General features: G+C 34.9%; 1 long non-coding RNA gene across 1 annotated transcript; it reads right to left on the bottom strand.

Annotated features, from left to right (window-relative positions):
• Positions 1-12,706: 12,706 nt before the first annotated feature.
• Positions 12,707-14,108, bottom strand: LOC127933603 (uncharacterized). Its single transcript, XR_008147540.1, has 3 exons — positions 14,017-14,108; positions 13,068-13,197; positions 12,707-12,949 (listed from the first exon to the last, which is right to left on the bottom strand). It is a non-coding gene; the product is annotated as an uncharacterized LOC127933603 (long non-coding RNA).
• Between the last annotated feature and the right edge of the window lie 540 nt (positions 14,109-14,648).

Raw genomic sequence — 14,648 nt, 5'->3', positions numbered from 1 at the left:
GCTGATCGAGTGGAGCTCACCGTCTACGAGATCGGCGAAACAGATTTTTAAATAGGCGCTGTCTTTATAAATAAACCATAGATTTGATTAAACAACTACATTCACGCCTGAAATACTTTTAAAATTACATTTCATGACACAATAACAGTAATATTTTGAAAATGTTGATCCGAATAAATGGTTGTTAAACTCAACCAATGCTGCGTGAACTCAACCAGTCAGCATGTTTAGCGCCAAAGTCCCGCCCCCAAAAGTTCCGGAACTTTGAAAAAGTACCACCTCGCCAGCAGGGACTTTCTGAGGGGCACTTTTTTACCCGGAACTTTATTTAGTTCCTGGTTCCTGCGGTGGAAACACACCAAGTACCAGGCCAAAGTCCCTAGTTCCTGGGTAAAGTTCCTGCGGTGGAAACGCGGCAAAAGTTATATCGCCAACTACTGGCCAGACGAGCATTACAGCATTTTTAACATTTTGTGAATGGTGATCGTTTGATCGTTATTATCTGAACACGAAACCTTTCAAGAATGCAAAGGGAAAACAGTTTTTTAGTACAATCACTGTCATGTTAATGTACTATTAAAGCTGTAGTCGGTAACTTTTGACGCTCTAGCAGTTAATAAACAGAACTGCTTGCGTCTTGCGGAAGAACATCGTAGCCAGAACTACTTCTCTCTGTTTATGTCTATGAAGAATCACAAAGGTACTGTGTTACTCCGCCACGGTACCCCTGAAGCAATCTAAAATATTCAGAATATAAACACTTATTATAGGTGCACCCTAGTGATTCAGGACAAGCTAAAAACATGGTTTGGAAAATGGATTCATGGTGTACTCGCTTATTATATAAATTTTTCTACATTTTGAACACAAACAAACTTACGGACCGCAGCTCTGATTGGTTGTTTCTTACCGGGAGCGGATGAATTTCTGCAAATGGCAATAGGACCACTGGGAGGAGCCAGAGGAGCTTGATTTTTTTCACAGATTATCTGTCTCATATTCTACTGTTAGGACATAATGGCAGGTTTAACAAATATGTAAAAAAATATATTTTTTACAAAAGTTACCTACTGCAGCTTTAAGACCCTTTTGCACTGAGCAATGAGAAGAAGAAAAAGTTATGTGTGTTTGTATGCATCTGAATGTCCTCGTCTCTTGGGGTCACTCTTTCCTGCTGTTTCTTTGGCCTGGTGATGTACGTAGAATTGTTAGTGAAAAACCTCTGGGACAGAAACTGCATGTTCACTCGCCACATGAGATCAATCCACTATGCAGCAAACCTCCTAGTTTGCTACATCTCTTATATAACTCACTCATATTTCCCCATATCTCATTACAGCATCTCCCTTCATTTATTTGTTTAATTAAGATTATGAATTTGTGTTGAAACACAGTGAGGGAAGGAAGCCAAATGATAACGGCATTTCACAGGTGACGACACATTGATAAGAGTGAAATGTTGTTCATGAAGTGTAGACAAAGAGAAAATTATTTCCAACCTCCACTGGCCTTGATTAAGTAAGACTAAATTTGTTTTCCCAGCTTGTTTCTGACTGTATACTAAGAGCAATAGTATACTGTAGATCATTCATAGGATCACACACTAAGTACAATAACTGAAAAACTAGATTCAGTCTGTTTTTAACCACATAGTTCATTTCAAAAACCTATTTTGTGAATAAAGTTAAATCACAACATGGGCTCAGGAATAATTCTAGAAAACATTGTCGATGAACACAATTCACGGTGCCAACTCTTAATGTCAAAAAAGAAGCCATATCTTAACATGACCCAGAAGTGCAGGCGTTTTCTTACAACATCATGGTTGTGTAGAAGAAGGATCCGAGTACTGAAATGGCCAGCCTGCAGTCCAGATCTTTCACCCATAGAAAACATTTGCCACATCATAAAGAGGAAGATGCGACAAAGAAGACCTAAGACAGTTGAGCAACTAGAAGCCTGTATTAGACAAGAATGGGACAACATTCCTTTTCCTAAACTTGAGCAACTTGTCTCCTCAGTCCTCAGACGTTTGCAGACTACTATAAAAAGACAAGGGAATGCCACACAGTGGTAAACATGGCCTTGTCCCAACTTTTTTGACGTGTTGATGCCATGAAATTTTAAATCAACTTATTTTTGATACATTTTCTCAGTTTAAATATTTGATATGTCATCTATGTTGTGTTCAGAATAAAATATTGAAATTTGAAACTTCCACACCATTGCATTCTGTTTTTTATACACAATTTGTACAGTGTCCCAACTTTTTGGGAATCGGGTTTGTACATATTTTGTACCCTTATAATGTATTTAATGTCACTTGTGATCAATTTAATGGAACCTTGCTAAATAAAAATGACAAAACCCCTATGAATTAAAGCATCTAAAATAAATAAAACACATACACACACACACACACACACGCTTGACCCAATGATCAAGACTGTTATATAATTCATAAGGATATGTTTATGGGCAAAACAGCAGACATTTTGTCTACTTGGTCATCTAAAAAAATAATACTGTCATCATCAATATTTGTATATTTCACCACCACCTCCCTTTACTCAAATAACGTCTTTTTAAATGTGTGGAGGCGGGAGTATTTTCCCTGCAGCCTCCAGTGGCCCTCAGTAGGTGGGTGTACGACAGGAGACAGATGCAGACCACTGAACATGAAGGAGACAAACAAGTGTCTCTGTGCGTGCTAAAGCAGAAAGACCTCGCTGAGTGAACCAGTGTGAAGGCAGAGTACATGCTTAGTTCAGCTGCTTAAAGCCTCCCCATCATTATAATTCTGTACTTTTCAGTTTCACCTATAAAAATTTGAGGAGAGTGGATAGAAATATGGCATGCTCAATCCACCCTTAGGGAAACAACTAAACAAGTTTTCACTACAAAGCTCTCTGACATTAGATGTCTCAAGGTTACCTACATTATTTATACACGAGACTTCATCAGGGATCGGGACACACACACACACACACACACACACATATATATATATATATATATATATATATATATATATATATATATATATCTGCAATTCTCCAGCTGTGATGTTTGGAGAGTTTTTGACCACTTACACTCTCCTCACTGCGCATCAGGACAATATAGACACAGGAATTTTACCTTTGTATTCCCTTATATTTACTATCCTGAGGAACAGGAAGTCATGGCTGGACAATTTCAGACTTCTGGTCACCCTGGTATACTAAAAAGTTTCAATATTAATGGGAATATTTTACTCATAATAATTTCTAAGGGTGCCAATAATTGTGGCCAAGATGCATTGGAGAAATTTGACTTTTTTTATTTTATTTTATAATTTTTTTTATGAAAGATCACAAAGACAAACGATGCAGATTTATTTTCACTGCTGCCTTTGCTCAGTTTTTACCAAGGGTGCCAATATTAGTGGAGGGCATTGTATTTGGAAAATATAATAATATTCCAAATTAAATAATTTTTTTTAAACACATTTACTCCCAACCCAATTTAGCATTTAAATAATGCAGTGCATGACCAAAATGTTTTAAATGAAATATTAACTAAGAAGGGAAAAATGAACTAAAAAGTTCTTATATTTAACAGTTATAGAATTAAAATGAATGTTTTTAATAGATTGCATGAAAAATATTTCACACTATATTAATAAATTCAAATAAGTAAATTAAAACATTTATTATATTTTTATATAGTTAATGTTAATAGATTGCACAATTAATATTTATTTAAAGTATATTCAAAATGTAAGAACTGTAAGTAAATAGGGTCAACTGTGATATTTACAACCCATTCAACAAGTCTATTGGGCTCTCAAATCTGGAACAAATAAATTATTTTTGTTTCTGCTATTTTAAAGCTGTATCAGTAAGGCAAGTTGTTTGTCGGCCTTCCTCAGAAAGACCATTATTTACTTAGACACACAGAACACATCATTAGTAAAGAACAATGCTAGATATTGTATCCTGAAGAGGCCTTCATTCTCAGATTGCTTATTTCTTATGCTGGAAAAACTGGTGAGCAAACGATTGAACAATAAAATCTTCCAAACTGTCTGAGGATAAAAGACCTCTCTAATGGCACACATCCTGCCTGTCCTCATGGTACCTCAACCCACTCAAACTGAATAAATGTACTACATCGTAGGCAGATCTGTATTTACATTTAACAATACGAATGTTGGTGGTCTGGGTGAATGGAAAAAGTTCCATCATTAGTAATCATGACTAATGCAGTCAACACAACAGCAAGAGCAACAGCTATTAGCATATTGCCAAGCTAAAAACAAAACCAGTACAATAAAATATGTCACAGTCAGGAATATCAAATGTCAATAGAGTTCATTGTGAACATTTACAGAAAGCTTAAGGCATAGTTCAACCATCAACCTGGTCTCACATAATTCCGTGAAATGTCCACGGGTCCTTAACTCAAAATCCGTGAAGCCATCACGGAATTGCCCCAAATTCCGTGACCCGGCCACGGATATTTCTCCAACGCAAGTCAATGACACTGACCTCCCGTGATCCACACACGGATACCCGTTTCAATGACGGAGTACAGAACTCGCTGAACGGACGTGCTTTCTCATTTGGAAACAGCAACATTTGAAGTATTTGTTTCTTTTCCAATATCAAATGCCATAATGACATTAACCAGACAGCTGTTGTAGTTATTGCATTGTCCTGTCATCATAAAAATTACGTTTGTTTCAGTTACAAAAGTCCCGTGATGGCACGGACCTCCGCAACCTGACCTCACTCACTTGTTTAGGAACTTACAAGCTTTTCGTCGACACTGTTGCAATGGCATGTAATTAACTTGGCATTTTTTCTCGTCCTGTCATCATAAAATCCAGTTTGATGGCGTTTTACACACATTTTGGCTATAGTCAGAACTAAAATCTGTGATAGGAGCACGGAGTGAGTCTGTGCTTAGATCACGGATAACTCTAACGCAAGTCAATGACACTCATCTTCCGTGGTCCGTACACGGATCGTTTCAGTGATGGAGTACAGACCTCACTCAATGGACGTGCTATCTCATCTGGAAACGCAACATTTGAAGTATTTATTTTTTTCAACACCAAATACCATGACCAACCTGACTGTTATTGTAACTATTGCATTGTCCTGCCATCATACAGATTCACTTTGATTCTGTTAGCCTAACTAAAATCTGTGATAGGAGCACGGAGTGAGTCTGTGCTGAGATCACGGATAACTCTAACGCAAGTCAATGACACTCTTCTTCCGTGGTCCACACACGGAAACCCAGTCTCACGGCAGTTCGTGATTTTGTCACGTAATTTAATCTATTTATTCGTGGCAGGCACACGTTTATTTCCTTATTTTCATGATTGCAGCACGTTTTTTTAAACTAATGCATTAACTGGAGGCATCTTTCGTGCATCAGCACAATATTTTCTGATTAATTATTATTATTATTATTTAATTTTTCACAGGACAACAGAAGAAACTCACTGAAACTTGAAAAAAAAATCGGAGCTTAACTTACTGTACAAAACTGAGCAACATACTGTATTGCTGGTGACAAAAACACATTAAAACTTTTTTAGCTGTAAAATGCGCAATGGTTCTTTTTTTACTTTTTCATTGATTTTTATTTTTTTCATAGGCCTAGATTTAATTCAATATAATTCAATATCAAGTCCTTGGCACATAACTGTAACACATTTTCACATTAAGAAACAATTTAGTTTAAATAAAAAGAACAAAAAATATATACACATAAATAAATAAATTATTTATTAGCGATAGGCCTACAGATTTATTTTTTTTAATTTATTTTTTATTTTTTTTTACTTTAGACTCTAAAGTTAAAAGTTTTTATTAAGGCTATTGTAAAGGATTCTTAAAAATGATGTCGCTGATGAGCCTCTGATCGCTGTCAGATTCTGTGATATGAATGTCCGCTAATGGGTTTAGAATGAGCCCCGCTCGGCCCGTGTTCTGGCTTACTGTAATATTTCACCTGTAATAAGACCGAAATAATATAATTAAAATAAAGAAATGAATGAATACATGATAACATCTAAATAAATGTTGATAGATTTAGCGTTATAGTTTTAAAAATATTAATAAACAGCAAATCAACACAGCTTCGAAATAATAACCGAGAAAGACCTAAATAATAATAATACATAATTAATAAATAGCGCCGCCCCTCCCACTACGCGCATCACGCGCTGTGCGTCAACCCCAAAGCGTCAAAAACTGAAGCGTGGTCAAGCGCCTCTAGCGTCACTGACATGAGATGTTTATCGCTTTGAAATCACGTTCAAGAAGTCTCATTCAGCACACATCGCGATACTTTCCATCAGTTTGCAAGAGCCGCAGGTTGGGTGAGTTATACAGTCTATGGTGAGTAGTAGTAAATATGCTATTTTAATGCATGTCCTAAAACGTATTCTGTCTTCTTTATTAATCATATGAGCGCCTTATGTTTACTCTCTGTATTACATCGGTCATCCGAGGCTGTCTTTGAGTTTCATTGTGTTTAACTAAATGAGCACAGCTGCTAACTGGTTAAACTCTATCGGTCACGTGACGTGACGTGACGTGCCACAGACCTTTTATATTCATTTCAGGTTCAAAGATGTAAGTTGTATTTGTAGTAAAATCATGGTAACCATGACACCTACAAAAGTAGGTAAAACCCAGTAAACAAGACATTTACCATGTTTTTTTTGTTTGTTTTTTTGTTTTTTACCACAGTAACTGTAGCTTTACTGTAGTATAGTAATAGCACATTAATCACCAAATTAACTATAGTTGTACCACTGTAATGGTAGTGTTTTAATGTGCTTTTATATGACTTATTTCACAGTAATCACATTTACTGTACCATGCTTGTAATACCTTTTTAATGTAAAAAAAAAAAAAAAAAAACATTTTTCCCATATTGCAGTTCAATTCATATTGGTTTATATCTTAAATATTTTGCTCACAGATCACTATTAACATTCTGTATATAATTCTGTTTTATTTTCTTTCCCCATGTATTAATTTTTTAGCTGAAAAGACGTAAAGGAAGCAGTCACCCCAGTGGTGTTTGTGGAGAGGTATTCCTTCAGAAATGGAGAAGACAGAAAGCTGCAGAGGCAGGTTGGTCTGTGATAGTTTGTCCCTTTTATCAAACATTCCTGTTGTTATCATTTGCACAGCATTTTGTTGTTTCTTAAACTATTGTACAGTCCAAATACCCACACTTGCCATCTTTGCACATTTCCTTTATTTGGCCCAAGTGAGCATGAAGATCACAATGTGTGTCGATCTTAACATGACAAAGTTCGTTTCAACTTTGTATTTTAAAAGAAACTTCTAAATGTCTTTTCAATAGTCCCTATTAAAGATGACAATTTATTTTGTGGTGCTTCTAATTAAGTGATAAAAAGAAGTTACAAATGATGTACAAAATAAATATACTTTTCTGTGCACCAAGAAAACATGCAACACTTTGTTTTACTACTAAATTAGTCTCAATTTCTAATTATTATAATTAATATTTCACAAACATTGGAAAGTTGCGTGACCTCCTGTGAGATCTCTGCAAAAAGTCTCACATTAATTCCAAAACATGATGCATGATGGGATACACTAAGCGTTGTATAGCGCTCCGGAGCAGTATTGGAGAGGTTTAGTGTGTGTTAAGGACACTGTGCTTTGGCATTATTAAGACCGGGACAGTCTCATAGTCACGTACACACACTCTCAAGTGAATAAGACCTCAAGTGTGGGTATCTGGAAAGGGGAAAAGTCTTTAAAATGATCCCTAAATACAGTCGCACGTCAAAGTCTTAATAATTCACTAATTCAATTTAACACTTGTAGGATATTGTACAAGCCCCTATCACAATATTGGAAAATCAGTTGCCCCACACAGTCAGAAAGTTTATATTGTTCATTGGCTTCTCATTAAATTACTTCAAATAAGCCCCATCAGTTCATGTTCCCACTATACGTGATCTCCATGACTAGATATTGCTATTAATGACTTGCTTTTAATAATGGATGCATTTAACATTTAATTATACAGCATCTTTGCAGATTATGCTTTCATGGTCTAAAAAAAACACAGTAATGTTGCATTTAATTACATAATATTTCTATCCTTTCTGTCTTACAGGATTGTTTCCAGATAACACTGTAGTTCTCCGTCATGCACAAGGATTCACCTCTTTAACTCCCCCCCCCCCCCCCCCCCCCACACACACACACACACAGAGAAATGGTTCCTGGATCAGTGACTCAAGACTTTGCAGTGGTTTGATTTCTGCAGAAGATGTAACTTTGTTTTAATTAACCTTATAATGAATACATTGTGACCTTCCAGCAACCCATATACTGTACTGTATACAGAACCAGTGATGACAACAATAGTTAAAAAATAGCATTTATCATATTGATAAAGCATTGTGTTCTCTTTGTCAAGCTTCATACAGTAAACTTTACTTCTGGTGCTTTTATCATAAAAAAGCTTCAGTTCCGATCAGGAGTTTTAGTAAAGGACATATTCATGCACAGCAATCCCCTAGTTCCAGTCATGAAGTGAATGATGTTATTGTTAAAGTTATATTTCTGCATTTTTATGTAGCAGGTGTTTGTTTTCCTGAACACTTTATCTTTCTTCCATTGTTCGGACAATCAGTGTTTATCTGATGCTGTGCTGATTGAGTTTTATAGATGATATTGCACACTTGACATGCATGTCTTCATGATGTTATTTTGTGAGTTTGAAACATTAAGTGTTGTATCACTTTTTGGTCAATAGAATCTTTTAAGAAAATGTATATTTTTACGGTGTTCTCTGAAAGATATATACCATATTTATAATGTTTTGTTTTTTAATAAAAGAATTTGCACACTGAAAATTGTTAACGTTTACAACATAACTGCCTTTTTTTTCTTCATAGTTTTATTCTTTAAAAACGAGCTTGGTGACAGTGCAGTAATATGCACACTTTGTCTTTAAATGAGTTTGACATATCTGTAAATACTGGAAAACTCTTACAAAATTATGTATGTTCATTATGCTTTATTTCAGTTTTTATTACTAGAGATTAATTGGTAAAGCAAGGCAAATCACAGAAACAAATTTAAATAATTTAATAACTTAATAATTTAACTCTTTACTTTTTATTAGTAAATGCTCTTGTCTTTGGTCAGGAAAAAATTTATCTTTTAAATTGAATGAAATGAATCTATTGGTTAGATAAGATACAACTGTGACTGTGCAGTTCACATCACGTGTTGTACACACACATGTACACATCGATATTGCCAAATTGTTGTCAAGCTGAATAACAATAATTTCTGTATTTGCATTATTGTTGGAAGAAGGTGTAGACGTTAATAAAACCCTATCTAATAGGTGGCAAATTTAATTTACTGTTAACCAATCTATCCCTTTAGCCGGAAAACAGCGTTCATGAATGACAATAAATGGTTAAGGAAGTGTGATGACGCTGCTCAGCTTTGATGTCATTGGCTGTGAATGTCCCTTGTCATCGCAGGACTGTCTGTGGTTGGATTATCTTTTAACCCATATTAAACAGCGGATCATGTTACAAAAGTATGTTTTGCTGCTATTATCACATTAGTAAATATATTAAGTCAACATTGGGTGTTTCTATGTTGAGAAAAATCACCTTTTTACCGAGATCCTAACACTAACCCTAAGAATAACTTCAATGAACTACAAAAAACAGCGCCTAGTATTCCCTTTCCATAGATAGAACGATGGAGGCTTATGGGTAATGTAGTTTAAAAAGTTTTATTAACGAAATGAAATAAATAATATATTGAATGGTAAACTAGACATATAAATATGTTCACTGTGTAAACCACTATGATATATTTGAGAGGCATGGTGAAATTTAGTATTTTAGAGTATGCAATATGTAAAATGCCTTTATGCCACCTTTCCATTCATTTCTGAAAACTGTGCCCAACATTATTTTATCAGCATAGCATAAGTAGTAATCATGCTGATTTTCGCTTTGATATGTTAATTGGACTCTGATTTACAGCCATTTGAAATGTACAGTTTTTGGCTCTTCCGGGGGGTGCTACTGGGCCCCTGGGGGTAGAAGGGCAGTAAAACCTACATATATGTATTCTCCTCATCATGGACAACAAACTGAGCTGAGTCACATTTATATCTGACAGTTTTCACAGTCCTCTGTTTTCTAATTCTTACATCATTGTTATTATACCTTTTGACAGGACATTGTGAGGCCATCTGATGAAACATTGAAAAATTAGAAAGAAATGATTTAATAATGAAAATAATAGATTATTTATTTGATTTTTGAAGTAAACATCAATAAATATAATGGATGAACCTGCAACAACATGCCATTATCTATTCCCCACTGTTAAGCCGTAATCAAGGACAATGTATACACATTGTGATACTTCACTATTACACAAGGACAAATTCATTCATATATATATATATTACTAATAACTAATTAGCAAAAATCAGTGTAAAAATGTCCTCTCACCCGTCTCTTGCTCCTCATGTGCTGGACATCAGTAATGTGTGTGCTCTTGGTTTTAATGCAGTACAAGATCCACGTTGATCATTCCTGCTACATTCTCAGTTATCCGTCAAGTGCTTGTAACAATAAAGCCCATGGCACCATCTTGTAATGCAAAATAATTAATCTCATAACTCCCTTTCTTTCACAAAACAATTGGCATTGGTTACTAAATATAAACAATAATAACTTTCTGGTGTACTGATGTCCCAGATGTCATTAATCTGATCAAATATTTTTATGTCTTAAGTAAAAAATAATCCCAATAATTAATATGTTGTTTTTCCAAGTCTAAAATAAACACATATGAGCCTACCTAAAATGATGTATTTAACAAGAATCTTCAGAACACAATATTCGTCATATTCATTTTATTGAAGCATAGACTATAAAGATGATAAAGTAGCATCAAGACAAATAAGATTCAAGGAAAATAATTATTCATAATCAAAAATACATTAACCTCATATATTAATCAGTTCACACAGATGAGTGATGAAATGTCCTTAAAAGTCACACAGTCCCATCCAGTCAACTGTGATACAGATCATGTGATACATATAAGACATTTGATACTGTTTCAGAAAATAATGATTCCTTATCAACACATCTAAACTGGTTTCATCGTGATCTTCTCTCGTGTCTGGAAACAGCTTTTGGTTGATATCCAGCACTGATGTGGTGTAGCTTGTTCTCAGCCAGAAGATTAGATTAGATTAGATTAGATTCAACTTTATTGTCATTATGCAGAGTACAAGTACAGAGCTAATGAAATGCAGTTAGCATCTAACCAGAAGTGCAAGAATATAGTGTTTTATATACATAAAAGTGCAGAGTAAGTAAAGCTATGAAATACAGAATTTACAGTGGAGTTGCTATATACAATATTGATCAGAGTATATACAGAATATAAATATGAATGTAATGTAGGGATTGTATGTACATTATGAACAGAGCAAAGAAGAATTATATATACATTATGAATAGCAGGAACTTGAGAACAGTGGTAATAAATACAGTTGAATGAGTGTGCAAAAGTATAGTTTAACAATTTATTAAATGCAAAATAATAGTAGTGCAATTATATTTATTGTAGAAATAGTTTACTGTGCTTGTACAGTAACAGCTTTAGACAGTTTATAGTGTAATGGATTTAACCATGTGCAGTCTGTGCAAAATATGAGTAGTGCAATACATGTATGTAAAGTACGTGACCAGTGCAGTAAGAGAACAGGTGCAGGATAGATTGGTGGTGTGGTGTTCAGGAGTGTCACAGCCTCAGGAAAGAAGCTCTTCCTGAGTCTACTAGTTCGAGAAGCGTAGGCTCCTGTAACGCCTGCCGGGTGGAAGGAGGGTGAAAGGTCCATGGTTAGGGTGAGAGGCATCCTTGATGATGTTTCTTGCCCTACCCAGACAGCGCTTCTGATAAATGTTCTCTATGGAGGTTAACTGGGTGCCAGTGAGATCTCTCAGTCCTAAGATCCCAGACCTGGTCAAAGTGAAACAAACAATCCAGATGAAGTTGTTTAATGGACAGAGAGCTCAGCTTATGTTCTGTGTGATTTTAGCAGGGTGAGAAACTATGACCCTTGTAGTACTGTACACTTACCATTCTTCAAGCTGTTTTAAGATCTTTTGAGAAGCTTTTTCTCTGAAGACAATTTACCACATCCTCTTCTTTCAGTCCTTTCAAGAGCATCACTTGGTCAAAACCCCTCTTTTGGTTTGATGAGATCATCTGTACAAAGTAAAATTGTTAAAATACTGCAATAAACAATTTCATTATGCAAGAATTTAGAAAAAGTTACAGAGGCAAAGGACTTGCCCATGAGACTCCATTAGCATGTGTACTTCTCAGAGACTCTAGAATTCATCTATGGTTGCAGTAAATGTGTTTTCTTCCTCTAGAATCTTTCTCCAGAGTTAATGACTTCTCTCACAAATGTGTTTTAGTCTGTGCAGTGTAAGGCTTTGCTCAAACCAATCAACTATCAATTCACAATTTATAACACAACATTCACAAAACAGTGAGATAATATCAGTTGGTGTTTATATCAATTAAACCACTTTTATGACACTTGTATGCTTTTAAGAATAACAGGTGGTGTTTTTTTAAAACTTTAGATTAAAAATGTTCCAGTCAAACTTTGCTAACATGCTATAATTATTATAGCTGTATCAAATAAAATAAAATAAATATAAAAACATTGGAAAGAATAATTACGGCTGACATGACCAGTCCTGTGAGAGATCATCATAAAGTCCTGTAACACATAACACACACATACCAGTGGACTTCTGTTTGCTTGAGCACAAGATGACCATCTTCATTCCTCATCCTGAGCAAATCATTTCCTTGGTCTTCCTTCTCTTCTGTGAAACAAGATAATCTTAATATGTGTGCAATGAGCAATATTGCTCATTAAACATATAATTAAGTTAATTTAAAGTAAGATTCAGACCAGAGCATTTGATGAGTAAACAAATGTACCTGGGAAGAGCTGATCGTGGCAAGAGTCGCTGAGACTCAGTAATAGCTCTTTTAGTTTTTAGGAAGGTTTGTGAGGGTTGGCTCCCCAAAAACTTCTGAAAAAGAAGAACAGCATTATCTGCAAACAATCCTGTAAGACAGAAAGAAAGGAAATATTATTTCATTACATGCAACTTATACATTACTATATACTTTAACTTATACATTACTTACATACATTATTTTTTAGACCATGAAAGCATTAGTGAATTATTAAGACTTTGATGTGGGACTGTATTTAGGGATCATTTTAAAGACTTTTCCCCTTTCCAGATACCCACACTTGAGGTCTTATTCACTTGAGAGTGTGTGTACGTGACTATGAGACTGTCCCCGGTCTTAATAATGCCAAAGCACAGTGTCCTTAACACACACTAAACCTCTCCAATACTGCTCCGGAGCGCTATACAACGCTTAGTGTATCCTATCATGCATCATGTTTTGGAATTAATGTGAGACTTTTTGCAGAGATCTCACAGGAGGTCACGCAACTTTCCAATGTTTGTGAAATATTAATTATAATAATTAGAAATTGAGACTAATTTAGTAGTAAAACAAAGTGTTGCATGTTTTCTTGGTGCACAGAAAAGTATATTTATTTTGTACATCATTTGTAACTTCTTTTTATCACTTAATTAGAAGCACCACAAAATAAATTGTCATCTTTAATAGGGACTATTGAAAAGACATTTAGAAGTTTCTTTTAAAATACAAAGTTGAAACGAACTTTGTCATGTTAAGATCGACACACATTGTGATCTTCATGCGCACTTGGGCCAAATAAAGGAAATGTGCAAAGATGGCAAGTGTGGGTATTTGGACTGTACAATAGTTTAAGAAACAACAAAATGCTGTGCAAATGATAACAACAGGAATGTTTGATAAAAGGGACAAACTATCACAGACCAACCTGCCTCTGCAGCTTTCTGTCTTCTCCATTTCTGAAGGAATACCTCTCCACAAACACCACTGGGGTGACTGCTTCCTTTACGTCTTTTCAGCTAAAAAATTAATACATGGGGAAAGAAAATAAAACAGAATTATATACAGAATGTTAATAGTGATCTGTGAGCAAAATATTTAAGATATAAACCAATATGAATTGAACTGCAATATGGGAAAAATGTTTTTTTTTTTTTTTTTTACATTAAAAAGGTATTACAAGCATGGTACAGTAAATGTGATTACTGTGAAATAAGTCATATAAAAGCACATTAAAACACTACCATTACAGTGGTACAACTATAGTTAATTTGGTGATTAATGTGCTATTACTATACTACAGTAAAGCTACAGTTACTGTGGTAAAAAACAAAAAAACAAAAAAAAAAACATGGTAAATGTCTTGTTTACTGGGTTTTACCTACTTTTGTAGGTGTCATGGTTACCATGATTTTACTACAAATACAACTTACATCTTTGAACCTGAAATGAATATAAAAGGTCTGTGGCACGTCACGTCACGTCACGTGACCGATAGAGTTTAACCAGTTAGCAGCTGTGCTCAATTAGTTAAACACAATGAAACTCAAAGACAGCCTC

Source organism: Carassius gibelio, chromosome A17 (genome assembly GCF_023724105.1).
Source record: "Carassius gibelio isolate Cgi1373 ecotype wild population from Czech Republic chromosome A17, carGib1.2-hapl.c, whole genome shotgun sequence".
Lineage (NCBI taxonomy): Eukaryota > Metazoa > Chordata > Actinopteri > Cypriniformes > Cyprinidae > Carassius > Carassius gibelio.
This window is presented reverse-complemented; position numbering and strand designations above follow the sequence as displayed.